The sequence below is a fragment of the Macrobrachium rosenbergii genome, chromosome 47 (genome assembly GCF_040412425.1).
Source record: "Macrobrachium rosenbergii isolate ZJJX-2024 chromosome 47, ASM4041242v1, whole genome shotgun sequence".
NCBI lineage: Eukaryota > Metazoa > Arthropoda > Malacostraca > Decapoda > Palaemonidae > Macrobrachium > Macrobrachium rosenbergii.
The window spans coordinates 38769907-38786016 of NC_089787.1; the positions used below are offsets into that span (position 1 = coordinate 38769907).

General features: G+C 36.5%; 1 long non-coding RNA gene across 1 annotated transcript in view; it reads left to right on the forward strand.

Annotated features, from left to right (window-relative positions):
- LOC136830784 (uncharacterized) overlaps window positions 1–14456 on the forward strand; it is a 358770-nt gene extending 344314 nt beyond the window's left edge. The window contains exon 3 of the long non-coding RNA XR_010850746.1: window positions 14376–14456. This is a non-coding gene — a long non-coding RNA (uncharacterized lncRNA). The remainder of the gene's footprint in view (window positions 1–14375) is intronic.
- The last annotated feature ends 1654 nt before the right edge of the window (window positions 14457–16110 follow it).

The following is a 16110-nucleotide window of genomic DNA, read 5'->3' on the forward strand; positions in this document are numbered from 1 at the left end:
TTTCTAGTAATAGATTAGATGACATTAGATCCTTATCCCAAGAAGTTAATTGAAATGCTGATGGCTATTTTAATAAGGTATGCCCCTAGAAAGGTCATCAAATTCATGACAGATGACCAGCCATGGTTTGATGATACATATAGACCGACCAAATGGGCATCATCTATCTTTGGGTCAGGCTCGCCTTCCATTCCACCACAACTAACATGATGGTAGATTGGTTACTGGCCCTAGGGAAAAAGCTGAACTGTTTCATCGAGCTTTTGAAGCTAAGCAGCCATCTGAGGATGTCTTTCTCCGTGATAATTGTCATTCTGAACCTATTCTTACAAATTTGTATTTCTTTCTAGGGATGTTAAGGAAATTCTGGGTAATCTTGATAGCTAGGGTGGAGAAGATCCTGATGGCTTCCTCCCTTTGTTTTATAAAAAAATGTTTCTAGTGTGTTGTCTCCCAAGATTAGTAGATTCTATAGTTAGGCCTAGACCTGGTATTTTATTCAGATCCTTCGGGCCAGCCCTATGAGAGCTGAAAGACAGCTCAGTGGTCTGGTTAAACTACGTCAATAATAATAATAATATGTCGACGTAGTATCTTTGCGGATGAGGGCAAATTTTTAGTAATACAGTACCTGTTCAAAGAGTGGCATATCTGCAGACTACAGTAACTACAGGCCAATTTCTGTTCTCCCGGTGCCAAAATTGCTGAAAAACTTATTTTTAAGCCACTATAGAAGTATGTGGAATCTAAAGGATTGTTAGCTGATAGTCAATATACATATAGAAAGTAGTTAGGTACCTTCGATGCTCTTTTAGACTTGACATGCCATTTGCAAGAGAACCTTGTTAAGAGTTTTGAGTGCAGAGAGTAATTCAAATAGATTTTAATGCTGCTTTCGATTTAGTAAATCATAAGATAATTATAGTTATTTATAAACTTCAGAATCTTGGATTGAATATAGAATTTAGGCCAAAGGCCAAGTACTGGGACCTATGAGGCCATTCAGTGTTGAAACGGAAATTGACAGTAAAAGGTTTGAAAGGTGTAACAGGAGGAAAACATCGCAGTTCCACTATGAATCAAATGTTAGGGGAGGGTGGAAAGTACGATGGAAGAAAGAGAATATGGAAGGAGCTACAGTAAAAGGAACAAAAGGGGTTGCAGCAAGGGGACGAGAGCACGCTGCAAAGAACCTTAAGTAATGCCTACAGTGCACCGCATGAAGTGCACTGACGGCACTATCCTCCTATGGCGATTCAGAATCTTGGAGTGGGTGGATTTATTTTAGGATTACTTCAAGATTTCCTTACAGGTAGGCAGCAGCGACTTGCTGTTAATGGGACCCTTAGTGAACCAAGACCTATTGTGTCCGGAGTTCCACAAGGTAGTGTTCTTGGTCCACTGTTATTTTTGGTGTATACAGGCGATATGGTTGTTGGCGTGGAAAACAAGATTGTTCCGTATGCCGATGATGCAGCACTTGTGGGTGTAGTAAAGTCTCCACTTATGAGAAATGAAGCTTCCCTCAGCCTCAATCGGGACATGGACCGGATCAGTAAACGGTGTAGTCGGTGGGGTATGAGGCTGAACTCCAGTAAAACGAAAACACTATTGATTAGCAGATCTCGTGCAGATTTTCCACCCCATCCTCCCTTTCAGGTGGATGGAACTTTGCTGAACGAGTCTGAAGCTTCAACTATTCTAGGCGTAACTTTTGACTCGCATCTTACTTTTGAGAAACATCTAATGAAAGTTTCAGCAAATGCCGCACGAAACTTAGGTAGTTCATAAGACCTCATGTATTTATGACTGATAAAGTCAGTGCAACCTGTTTTAGGGCATTTGTGTTTCCTTTACTAGAATACTGTTGTCCGGTGTGGATGTCTGCTTCTGCCAGAGGTTTATCTCTTTTAGATAGAGATGTTCGTGGTGGTATGTTTCTTTTTCCTAATATTAGCAGTTATGACTTGGACCATCGAAGGATGGTCTCTTGCTTGTCAGTTTTCCATAATTTGTATTTTAATAGAGACTTTTACATTCACAATTGATCCCTGATGCCCTTTTCCTACCGAGAGCAACCAGATTCTCTGAACAACAGCATCAGTATGCAGTAAATGCGCCTTGCTTTCGAATTTCCCACTTACAGAGGTCCTTTATTCCTAACACCCTTGGATTCGTGGCACTGGAACTTCAAAAGTTCAGGCATTTTAATACATTTTTATCTATTTATTAATTTATTAATTAATTTTTTCTTTTTAATAAGTGAGATCTCCTCTTTCTGTATTTCCATTTACCATCTCTTACTTCCTAATGAACACTATATTCTTTGGAAGCTTGAATTTCAAGTCAGTGGCCCCTTTGGTGGGCTTGTTCCATATGAATAGGGTTCATCTTCTGAATAATAATAATAATAATAATAATAATAATAATAATAATAATAATAATAATAATAATAATAATAATAATAATGGAAACATGGATGCCCAAGTTCTTTTAGCGCATCAGTTTGAACGTCTCTTCAGCAACAGGTCAAAAGTCCAGATTTTATATTCTGAAGTAGGCTGTAAGATTGAAAAGAGGACAAGAACACCCTCACTGTTTAGTTCTATGAGATGAAACATTTCACGTCATTTAAAATCATGTTTCTCAAGGGCTAATTTCTTAAATACCTTTTTGCAATGAGTGAGACGTGCTAATAATAGGAATTTCACTCGAACGTAAATTCTTCATCCGCTGGGCGTTTCCGAGCTTTAAAATAAAATCCGCACATGCTCCGGCAAAGATCGAAGAGTTCAACGCGTAATTTCTTTATGTGCTTCAAATGGTAAATCTTGAACCAGACAATCCGACCGATTTGAATGTGAACCTCGATTCGGCGTTTGAATGTGAATGCGCAATCTTATGATTGTGTCATGATTTCACGATGATCGACTTCAGATTAAACTTAAATCAATACTGTTTGTACAAAAGGAACTACTTTCTTTCCTGGCATTTCTGCACGATATTCTTACAGAACAGTACGTCTTGAAAGCTTTTTCGCCGTTTTTCGAGCTCTTTTCACTTTTTTCACATTTCTATCTGAAATCGTTGTACCCTCATTTCACTCATGTAAGTCTTTTCAGATACTTATTTCGAAATTGGACACAAATTTAATATGAAAAACTAATATATTAAAAAAATGCCAGAGTAATATGTACCAATAGTCATTTACAAATGCCAGAAAGTTTCTTGGAATTAGGCCCTCCTTTTTTAACACAATGGGGATATATGCAACCTTTAATTGATCTCTTAAAACACCAACAACGTATCTTATATTAAAATTATATTAAATTTTGTAATTATGGCAGTTTTATCAATTTGTGTGGTTAGAAAGCAACGTATTTATCCTAAAGGTGTATTGAATTATTGTTTACATATTTCATTTCCACACTGTTTATATACTGTAGATCTTGGACGAGGCACCGAGATGATCCAGAGGTAAAAGAGGCTGTATCACCCGGTCGTTTCGCAAACCGGCCATTTTTCATTTGGCCGATGCGTGAATACAGAATTGATATTATGCGACGTTATCAAGATGAACCCATCTCTCAATCGGAGATAGATAGATCTCCGTGCCAAGTGTTTAGGGGAGACGACGCCTTAATGGCGGCGGTGGGCTTCCCTTATTATGATTGGTGGCGGGTCAGTAGGTTCACGTTGTGAAAAGAAGAAAAGCTTGATGTGAAAATGAACAGGTTTGTGTGAAGGGGGAAGTGGATGATGTTAAAGAAAATGAGAGGGTTTATGTTAAGCAAAAGGCAGATGTATAAAGTAAATAGTTGGTTTTATGAAACGGAAATGGCTGATGTGTTATGAGATTGTGGTGGATGCTGTGAAAACGGAAAGGTTGATGTGGGATGAGTATAATGTTGTAAAATGGAAAAATTACAGTGAAAGAAGTTGTTTATAGACCGAAATAAAAAGCTGATATTGTGGAAAGGAACAGAATGATGAAGTGAAGAAAAAAAGTATACACCTTTTCAAAAGAAAAAGTTGTTATGAAAAGACCAAAATTGATTTTGTAAAAAGTAAAAGAATGATGTGAAACGAAAGGAAAAGGCTGATGTGAAAAGAAACAGGCTGTATAAGACGTTTTGACCCCCGCAGCTGGATAAGAAGGAATGAATGGTCATGTCAAAGTTCAGTTCGTTTACTCTTGCTAATATTTTATGATCACGTCGTTCCACGCCAAGTGGCATTATTCATTCCAGTTCCGATATATTCAAATTATCATTTTCTTTTCTCGAGGGGCGGGGGAAGGAAGAGTGCACGGAACCATGATTTTGAGCAGCTGTTTTCCAGGTGTGCAAGAAGTTTGATTTTATTTAAAAAAACCTTGGAATTTTGCTTGTAGACTCCCCCCCCCCACCTTTTGTGGAGAGAGCAGCTTTCATTTTAATCCACTCTCCTACTTTAAGGACCTACTTTAAGGAGTAAAATGTTTTCTTATTTTAAACCCCCGTCTACTTACAGCGGATGAACCCCCCCCACCACCACCACCACCGTCCGCATTGGATATCACATACATAAAATAGGTTTTCATCTCAGGCACTTTATAGTTATTAATGAAGACTATGTGATATTAATGAAGACGATCTGTGAAAGCTATAAATAATTATCGTATTTGAATAATATTTTGTCATATTTGTTTTTCATTAATAAAGATTATTTCATTGTCGAACTTAATTGCTTGCAAAAGTGAACTTCAGGTAAAGAACTGATTTCATTTAACAGGGAGAAGGCAAGCTTTGTTGAGATTGCCGTGAAGTGGCCATGCCTCCATGCTGCTGTCGTCTTTTATTGATATTTTATGTACAGAATTAAAAATGCTTCGTAGCCATTAAGGCTCAGATATTCGAAAAGAGGATTTAGTATAAATCAATTGGATAAAACACTCGAAAAATTCATTTTTATGTACAAGCTACAGTTCTGTTTTGCAATTTTGCTCGGGGGCCTTTTATGTGGAGAGTGCTACGGCTATGGCTCAAAGTATTGTGATTATTCATGAATACATATGCATACTCTGTTTTTGCTGTTTTACTGTTTTGCCTGCTTTTATTCAGGAAACAATTCTGCTTCCACTACTTTTCATCATATATTGTGTGTACGATATAAATTCCGTTATTTTTTATTTTTGTTTATTTTTATTTGTAGAGAAAGGCTCCCTTTCCCTCGCCTTGAAGAGATATTGGCCGATATATATGCAAAGACCTGAATCCGAGGAAATGACAGCCATCACAGGAATAGATTAGGTGATCCGTTTTCATTTTCACCCTTGATGTGACGGGGAAAGTCAGACCAGGAATCGGAGAAAGAATAGATAGATGGCATTCCGGAGATAAAGTTGAGGAGCAAGAGATTTGGGTTGATGCTGATGTCGATGATAGTGGTGATACGCTGATGATGTCTAGTTTTTTGCTGGTGCTGGGAAACGTGCACGTTCACACACACACACACACACACACACTCTTTTACCATAGTTTTCTTCCAGTAAGGGGCTTCCGGTTCTTGGCAAGAATTCTGAGATGAGGTTGCAAGTACCATGCCACAGTTGATTTAATACTAGAGGCATAATTTGCTGTTAAACCTTTAGGTCAGTAATGGCCCAATAGAAGCCAACAGAACGTACAACAGGTTTTCTTACTGTCTAACGAATCAACGAACTCCTTTTTTTTATCTTTACCTTTTATGATACGAGACAGTTCTATTTGTTAAACAGTTTTCTTTTAGCCAATTTTATGGTAGTTGTAACGCCAGATAACCCACAATTAATCAATCAATTAGCCAATTTTAGTGACAAATACAGCGCATGAACACTTTCCATGATAAGGACAAACCAGTGGACATAATATTTTGTTTTACGTTTTCTGGGTTCTGGGTGGAAATGGTATTTTGTTTTCAAAGCAGGCGATCAGTGACTTGAAAACTTTGTTCTCCAAACATTCCATCATAGAGCTTCTTATTTGCCCAAGAATGAAGCTAATTGTTGTGGGAGTAAATCTTGACTATCTCAGTTGAAGATTTTCAGGTTTTGAAACTGTTTATCTTTCAAGACTTTCAGTTTGAAACAAAATGATTCAGAAGTGAGATTTCGGAAGACGTGCATTCAACGGGTTTTTTTATATTAAGCGTTTTTAAAGGAAACTAATTTTTGTGGATTGTCAGTCAAGTTTTTAAAGGAAACTTATTTTTTGTGGATTGTCAGTCAAGTATCGAATTAACGGCACCGAATTTGTTTGACAGAACAAAGTAACTATAACGTGAATTTCTACTAAACTAAGCTTATTCTTATACTTTCATAAATCAGTTGTGAAGTTATAAAACCATATGCTGGTTTTAATCCTTGATCAAACAGTTTGATGATAAATATAGCAGGCAGTCTTTTATCTTGATATCCTGTGAGGCAACTCTCAGAACAAACAGCTATGCTTAGAAAGTAAGTCGTATATGCACAGGTGGGCATTACAAGTGCCTCTGTGCTGGCCTTCAATTATGGCCGCCCGCACCTCCCTGTGTCCTATTTGGTAGCACATCATGAATATTGCCGGAGACATGGGTGATCGGAGCCTAAACGTCAGGTAGCAGAACGGTATCAGAACAACACCGTCAGGTTAATCACCTGGATATTGAGCTCATTGGGGAAGTATGTAAGGTTGTCTGCGCGAGTTAAAAGGGACATTTGTTGAGAATGACGACACAATAGTAGTCAGGTTTATAATTCTTGGAAAGAGGAGTTGACTTGATGTGTTCCAAATACGAATTTAGGAGCGGTTTGCAAGGCCAACCGGGATTTCCAAATGATTGTGAAAGCGGTACGATTAGCCCTGTGCTTCTGGAAGTCTTGACATAATAAAGTTTCAAAGAGCATCTCTTATCCGGTGTGAAATATATTTTTTTCGAAAAGGTTTTTAAATGAAGTCTCCAGTCTGGGTAATTTAGAGATTATTGAAATTCATCAATAAATAAGAAGGTATGTTTAAAAGGAAATGTTTGGTTAACTTTGTAAATGTATGCAGATGAGTCACAATTATTTAGAGTATTGCTGTCATCCCTTTTATGCACAACTTCCCTCTCTTTGTGTGTGTTCCTTCCGTTTATCAACTATTAGATATTATGCTTTCCTCTTCTCTTAATGCCTAACTCATTAGATGTTAAAGCTAAATTTGCAAAAGGCTTCGTTCATAGTATTTGCTTACTTGTCCAAGTCCATGAAAAGCGAAGGCTTCTAGAGTCAAAGATTCTCTCTCTCTCTCTCTCTCTCTCTCTCTCTCTCTCTCTCTCTCTCTCTCTCTCTCTCTCTGTCGCAACCATCCCCTCCTGCTTAGCGTCTCAATTTTATCCTATCATTGTAGTCCACTGTAATCCGGTTGTATAAATCCGTTTTCCGAGAAGCTCAATCATCCGTTTGTTGATCTTTCTTTTGCTTCGAATCTCTCCAGCATTTACTGAGCCTTTTGACGGATTTTCATTTTGGGAAAAGGACACTTTTAATATTTGTGTTTTTCGGGATTTGGAGGTGGATATTTTTAGTGCCCTTTACGGTCTGTATGTAGTACGTATTGGTGAAATTTTTGTCATTTGTTTCTTTTTATTTTCCAGATTTTTTAACAGCGTTAAAATCTATTACTTAGAAATGTTGAACGTTCTCAACGAAAATTTTATCATGAATTATTAGCAGATAGTTCCTTTAATGTGGATTTTGACAGATCGTTTGAGATTCTTACTAAGAAGTGGAATGCATTATCAGTGAAAAGAGTTACTAAAATTTAATAACGGTTATAATTCCTTGCTGTCTAACGGTTTCGGATACAACAATTCAAACTTTATACTGAGAAGGGAATATACTACCAACGAAAACCTGACAGTGAGCATAAATGAAACAAATCATACATTACCTTGAGGACCAGATTGAGAAGGTCGCTTTGGTTAAAGGAATAAAAAATCACTCCACCGTATTGGTCAGTGACTTTGTCGATAATAATCATTGCTTTTCTCAGTGTATTGAAGCGGAATGTCCTTGGCGTAAAGCTCCTTAATTCCATACCACTGAAATTGGTGTCTGATGCGATCGGTATTTATTTTTTAAAATTTGGCTGTCACCCGGTTTAGCATTCGGCTGAGAGAGAAATTTGAGTCAATTTGAGGTTTCATCTTCTGTTAGAAACACTGTTTTGAATGCTATTTTAACCAAGGTACACATTCGGCTTAGAGGAATGTCTGAGTAAATTTGAGGTCTATTATAGAAATTTTGTTTTCAAATCAGAGAGAGAGAGAGAGAGAGAGAGAGAGAGAGAGAGAGATGAAAGCCAAGGAGAATTTTAGTGTTGCATGTTAAATTTAATAGGAAAATTGTAGTTTCATATAATATATAGTGTTGATATACTTGCTTTCCTGTTGGAACACTACAGAACCTCTTTGCGCACGTTTGTGGATGTGTCTGCGATTCTGTGTCATTCCTGTCTTTTTTTTCTTTTAACGTGCTTTTTTCCCATTTTTGTATGGGGTAAGCACGATGTCTTTTTGAAGGACTTTTTGATTTTAGACCTGTAATCGGCTGCCCTGCCTGTGTTTTATTCTCATGACCCAACGCCCTTTCTTCCCAGCTGTTCGGGTAGCTGTAAAAGTGTTTTATTCTCCTGAACCGCTGTCTGAGAATATTTCTGATCACTCGGATTAGTAATTCTCATATGAAACCACACCAGCTCTGATTTATTTGTTGAATAGGTTATTATTATAATTATATTCGTCATTGCCATTACCTCTTCTGGTGCTGAGGCTTATCCACCGCCTTGTGTAACTTGACGATTAATTTTTTTAAATATATTTTATAAATGAGTTTAAAATGGCACGTAATATGAGTTAAGATGTTCTGTAAACGGACAGTCAGTTATCTACAACAGTAAAGGGCATTTTTAAGAGAGGGAGTCTGAATAAATAAACTTTATTTATTGTCTTTTTTCTAAAAGGTTTGCCGATTATGATGTAAACATAAAAATGCCTTAATTCTGCGTTCAAGGTTAAAAAAGAAGAAGAATAATGTAGACAAACATGGAAACTATACATAACCTGATCTCTATTGTGAGAAAGTAATTATAGATTGTGGATTTATATATATATATATATATATATATATATATATATATATATATATATATATATATATATATATATCAGTAAATATTGAAATATTATGATGCTGCATGGGTTATTGGCAACTTCCTTAAAATATTAAAATAGCAGTCATTTGTACATATTTAGAAAAGTGTATATTTCTATCATAGCAAAACAAGGCAACCTTTTGGGGCAAAATTATTGCTCGGGAGCGCTGCATTGTCTGGTTTTGAGACATGCAATTAAGGAAAATAAGTATATTCGTATGATTATGCGTTAGTGCATATAATTATTTATTTTTAAGTTTCGCTTGTTTATTCTTATCTAAAAACGGGAGATGCGTTTCCTGGTCCATTATTAGCGTCATTACATATCTCTCAGTTTTATAAACATCTTTTGCTTAAAATCCAGTTTTAAAACTGTTCAGGATTTTATAATGTTTATGTAAAACGTTAAAATGGTGTTGTCAGGATTATTGATGCAGGTGCCCGCAAGTTTAAGGATGACTAATAATCCTTAAAAGCGCATTGCACCATAACTTTATTGATTTGTTATCTTCTTCGTTTTCACTCTGTAGACGCCTGCCTTGCACGTCAGTGGCCTTTTGGGCTTGGTGCATGTAAGTGCTTGTTCGTTTTGCATATCATAATATTTCTAAACATAAATTAGGTAACAAGATTCAATATAATAATTAGATTCAGGACGCTGTTTATGAACAAACATGTGTTCGTAATTGGGGGGGCAGTCTTTCAGTACGCATATATATAAAGCTAATGAAATTATCTTATATTTATTACGCCTTATTCCATGCCAGTAGCCAGTTTCAAACATGTAATTATTATTCACTGACTAAATGAAAGATTAAATGCAACGATAACATAGCTAGTACAGGAAAGGTTTATAAAGGAAATGTAATTGGTATAATCATAATGAAAACGCATTACGGAACCATCACAACGGGTGCTATAGCATCTGGAATAGATATTTCAACCGCAGTCGGAGGCAAGAAACTGATGAGAGGATTACGAATAGAGTTCAAAATACTATTTGTGGACGACGCCACGCACAGGCAATAAAACATTTCAACGACACCAGTATATGGCTGTCTTTTATTTATCAAGTTTCGTGAAAAATGTCACTATTCTTATATTAACGAGTTGGAATGTTTGCGTTGATTATTATGCTTTAAATTTGCGTCCTTGAAAAATTTCATTATTCTGATATTAATGAGTTAGAATGTTTGCGTTGATTATTATGCTTTAAATTTGCGTCCTTGAAAAATTTCATTATTCTGATATTAATGAGTTAGAATGTTTGCGTTGATTATTATGCTTTAAATTTGCGTCCTTGAAAAATTTCATTATTCTGATATTAATGTGAGTTAGAATGTTTGCGTTGATTATTATGCTTTAAATCTGCGTCCTTTTCTCGGAAGGACACTTCGTTTTCACTTGCACCCAACTAGATGGTTTGAAACAACGAGGTCGTCGAAGTTTCTGACCTCTGCAGTTCATGGTCGGGTCAGGTGTCAGGAGGTTTAATTGGGATCCTCAGGTATACTCAGCCAGGTTTCTCTGGAATGAAGAAAAACAATCTCTAGGGTAGCTGATGAAGAGGTAAGATACTAAAGGAGGGAAGAGTGCAAAAGACGTTGGGTGAATCGCAGATTCTCCTTGTTGCAAGTAAGAATAACTTTAGCAGAATGTTTTCCATGTGTAATTTTTGATGAAGGTTTTTTTTTTATTGATTTTCATTAGTCAGGACCGTTTCAAGAAAAATGGCCAAGTCAGTTCTTTGATTAGATAGAAATGTTTATATAACAGAGCACTCAATTTCTTGGGGTGAATAATAGTTTTTATGTCAAAGAGGACACTTTCGACTTTATCACAATTATATACGGTAAACGTTTAGTTAGCACATATTAATATCATAGTTAGCACATATTAATATCATAATTAGCACATATTAATATCATAATATTAGATACCATTGGCACAACTGGGTACTAGAATCTCAACTTTATGTCATTTAAAATTACTATTGTTTATTAAATTAAAGGTCTATGTCATTTAAAATTACTATTGTTTATTAAATTAAAGGTTTCTGTCATTTAAAATTACTATTGTTTATAATGCTAAAGGTTATATCCAGTTAGTTTATCCCATACCATACCAAGCAATTCCCAGTCGGAATATGACGTCAGCAAGCGCTTTGTGTTTGTTTGGAAATTCTAACATTTTGACAGACTCTCTCTCTCTCTCTCTCTCTCTCTCTCTCTCTCTCTCTCTCTCTCTCTCTCTCTCTCTGCTCATAGACATGCAACATGGTAACAAAAGCAACCGCTAAAGAAAAAATAAATGCCGAAAATCCCAAGTAAGCTGAAGATTCTCTTCATAGAATGTTTGTAGCCTTATATGCATTTACTGGCACATTCATCATTCCCCTTGGGTTCGTGGGTAACGTCCGTACCCAGCGGCCTCCACTAGATCTAGTCATTCCTTCGTGCGCGTGGCTTCGGAGAGAAATTTATTCAGTTTTTATAGAATAGCTTTTTTTTTTTTTTTTTTTTTTTACTTGGAAGATGGTCTTCGTTAAAAATTTTATGATGCATATTTTTAGTTCCTTTTTTTTACGCAACCATTTGTAAGTTTGTTGTTAAACTTTTATATGTGATCTTTTGTATCGTAAGTGTTTGAAAACTACCCAGTCAATTCTGTGCTGTGAATTGCCACATTTATAGACTTCTGTAGTATGTCTTGTCCTTTTCTCCAGGTGATATTTGGTATAGTAAATATAAGTGCAAAAATGTCGTTACTTCCAAGCAGTTGATCTTCTGGAGCACAGTTTTCGACTATAGTTCTTGTACCAGTGAACTGTCGAGTCCTTGAAAAATAATGTACTATTAGGCAGATGGATAAGCATTTAGACAAATAGAAGAGTAAAGAAAAATATCTTGATCGCCACCAGAATTATAAGAATGTGCCTTAAAACTTTATACACGACTTTTTATTGGCTTTTGTTGCAGAATTACTGAGTTGAGAGAGAGAGAGAGAGAGAGAGAGAGAGAGAGAGAGAGAGAGAGAGAAACTGGCGTCAGTGTGCTTCTTACAGGAAGTTACCGGTGTCTGTATTTTTAGAATAATCAGAATTAATACGGGCATCTTATATTAAACCACAACTTCATAGGTGGCACTGTCAGAAAACTGAAAAGCATTGCAGTTATCTGACAAGAAAATGCATATTCGAAAAGAAAATGCAGTAATATCCCAAATCTCATGAGCTATGTCGATTGGTTTAATCTCATGAAGCTCGTATTGTGATATGAAATCTCTCTCTCTCTCTCTCTCTCTCTCTCTCTCTCTCTCTCTCTCTCTCTCTCTCTCTCTCTCTCTCTCACACACACACACACACACATTTTATTATAAGGCAGGTTCAGTATTTCTGAAGTATTAGTTCGATTTTTTCTTCGCAGTTATCTGTCGACTGTCTTTATCTAACATTTGATTTCCAGCTGATTTCCACTTTATATTTATCCTCTAAATTGCCGCGATAGACATGAGGAAATGTAAATCGCACCAACAGATCCAATTGAAATCGTGTCAAGACAGAGAACACAGATCCTGCAACGAAAATCAGGTCTCATTTCCATCTCTCTAATCCACTTCGAAGGGTTAATCAAGAGTTACATGAGATAATTACGAAGGAAGGGACAGAGAGGGATTAAATGTGTTAATATCATTAAGTGTCGTCCGATATCCTCCAGTATAAGCCTCGCGGAGGGAGGCGATGTTGACAGTTGGCTAATCTCTCCCTGGAATGAGTTTACATAACACTTCTCTTACTCCATCTGGGTTACTCTGGTTGATGAGGGCATATAATAGCCTTATACACACACACACACACACACACACACACACACACACACACACACACACACACACACACACACACGGTTAATTCAGGGGTGCAGGCTCGTACAAAGGACCTCTTTCTGAAAAGAATTGGCGAGATATTTTCATCAGGGATTGTTTGGCTTGGTTTTTATTTGTGTTTATTGGGTGCTCTGCTTCAGCTTTGTTGACGGAGGCAGAAAGATACTTTGTAAAAGTTACTGTTAATTTAAAAATGGCTTTTTCATGCTAATTATATATCTATGAGATACGTGTCTTTTCCTAACAGTCAGAAGTCTCAGAAAATGTAAACAGTTGTTGATTCCGCTTATATAACCAAGATTAAACAAATTCCATCCATTCACGAGTATTTAATTATGCATTTCGGAATGTAATTAGACAGGTATTTCCGTAGCCAGCATAGATTTTTCAGCTGCTTAGGGCTTGTATGACAGAAACTTTTTAGTGTGAGGATAAGATCTTAAACTGATGGGGCTGTTTGCAGTTACATGTAAACCATTAAAAACAATTTAATCAAATAGCTGTTGCAGACTGAAATGGGTAAAGTAGTGAATTTTCTCAGTTCTTCTAAAGTGTTGTGTATTTGTTATTCATCTCATTATTAGTAGACAATTAGCTACTATTATTGTATGACTTCGGTGATAGATTATTAAGCATATAAAATCTACTTCTTTTCATCAAAGTAGGTCACGTGTAGAGGCTGAGGTGTCAATTCATTTATTCTTGTGAAGAGATCAGCAGACAAGTAATGAGCGAGACGATAAAGGTACTATCCGAGAAAAGGTTAAAATTGTAACCAGAATGCCAATATTCCGGTCATTTTCTCTTTTGATGGTGGTATTGCGGAAGAGACCGAGGCACCCAAAGTTTTCTTACAGGCAGACGAAGGCAGGTTTGGAGATATTGAAAAGCATTTTCCCTTTGAATCAGTGTCATGATGTCAGTACATACAGATGAAGAAATAAAAAACTGTTCACAATACAGACAGCCGATGACTTCGTTAAATTCGAGTTGTATAGAAGAAGAAGACTGGCTTGTGTTTCTCAGCATCAAGATCGTAATAAGGTCGTCGCTTATTCGGACATTCTTTTGAATAACTCTTGCATTTTTTAGGGAAAGTACAACGTAATAGGAAGTTGTGTTCTTACATTTCAATATTTACCCATCGATAGGTTCCCTGTAGGTTGCCTGTAATAAAGTTTCTGTCTCAGTACTAATCCTAATTTGCGTATTCCATTTTACAAGATATGAAACGATTTTATTGATTATGGTCATTCATTATGCTTTAAAGTTTATTTTATTTATCTTTTGCAGGTCCTCAGACGGCCCAGATGACAACGCCTCACCGGATTCGACAACCACAGACGAACTCGCCGAAAAACTTAAGGTAAGTTGCTCTCAAGAATCCGACCGGGAGGGGCTGCCCGAATGCACGCATGCATCTCTTGCGGTAAGTTTTCAGCGAACTGCATTCACGAATTGATTTTGCGCTCACGTTTTCCGTTTTTGTTTTCAGCGGAGTGTTTTGTTTCTCGTGTGTGTACGAATCTTAGTGTTTCATTGTACATCCGGGAATGTTTAAAATCATGTTTCATCTTTTATTGTTTTTTTTATTAGTCACTTGAGAATTTTCCAAAAGGGAGAGATTCATATTACTGATATATAGTAAATATTACTAATCTCTTTAGAAAAGTACGTTATTTTCATGTTTATTCTTCTTCAAACCATAAGTTAATATGCTTATTATAGTTTATTTTAAATTCAAAGTATATGAATATTCGTACGCAACACGCCTAAATGAGTGGAAAGGTGAGAAACAGCGAAGAGAACAATGAATAAACAAATATATGTATTTTTCTGAATGCTGTATGGTAATTTAGACGTTTATGAATAGTCAGGGTCCGTAGACCCTCTGAATACTGAATTGCTTTTAAAGGTGAGCAGCGTAACATGGACAAGAGGAAATCATTGCTTCAGTGCAGGTCCTGTTCCATTGTTCTCAGATATTTGGTGGGATTTTTTTTTTATTTCCTTTGCCTTACTGTTTTAAATCTCATATTTGAGTGATGTGAATCATCTGTGTTATTTTACGACTAAATGAACGTTTTGATTTTTAAAGTTCGCTGTTTGATGGAATCGTTCTTTTACAACTAAATTTAATTAAAAGACACGGTAACTGACTTTACAACTTCATATAGGAAATGAATGCCATCATAATTTCGAAATTAAATGCTTTGAAGGGAATATTGACAATATTGAAATATGCTGTAGCCGAAACTATTTCCGCTTATTGGTAACAGGCATTCACGCACATATGTTACGTAACGCCGAGGAGCAATTACGTAACGTTTCAAAGAATTTTTCAGTTTAACACCGAGGGTAAAAGGCACTAGATAATTAACTTCATATCATTAAAGGTTATTAGAAGTACAGCATAAATATTTTGTACTTGATAAATGAGCACCTCTGATATTGGAGAACTTTATGCAAACTTTGGCGGAGACTTCTTATTCAAGCTGCATTTCGTATGGCGCAGTCACCGCACCCAGCATTTAAGGAAGTGTATAGAATGACAATATTTTATTTGTTTCAAGAAGAAATAGAGCTGACAATTTCCCCCTCTTGCTAGCGGATATGCAGGGCGCATTTTTTCTCTTGGATTGTTTGGATTACCTTAACTCAAAAGTAATTGTGCATCCTTCCCCTGAAATTTGTTGCTGAGTTCCGTACAGAAACTTCCATAGACATTGAATGTAATTGCTGGAAAGCAGTAGAATTTTACTAAACCAGGGAAGGTGTAAGTTTTACAGACCTTGTTTTGTCTGTTTAGGCAAGTACTAGTGCGACCTTGCCTGGTTACTACATGTGTGGCCAGTGTTTGTTTGGTTTTTTCATAATCCATTAATCCCTAGCCTCTCTGGTCGTCCCACCCAACTGCCTTCGTTCTTCTAGGCCACCCATCTCCACCCACTTCCACACACTTTTTCCACACACACACACACACACACACATACGGACACGCTTCCATCTCCTTTTAAATGGAAGAACT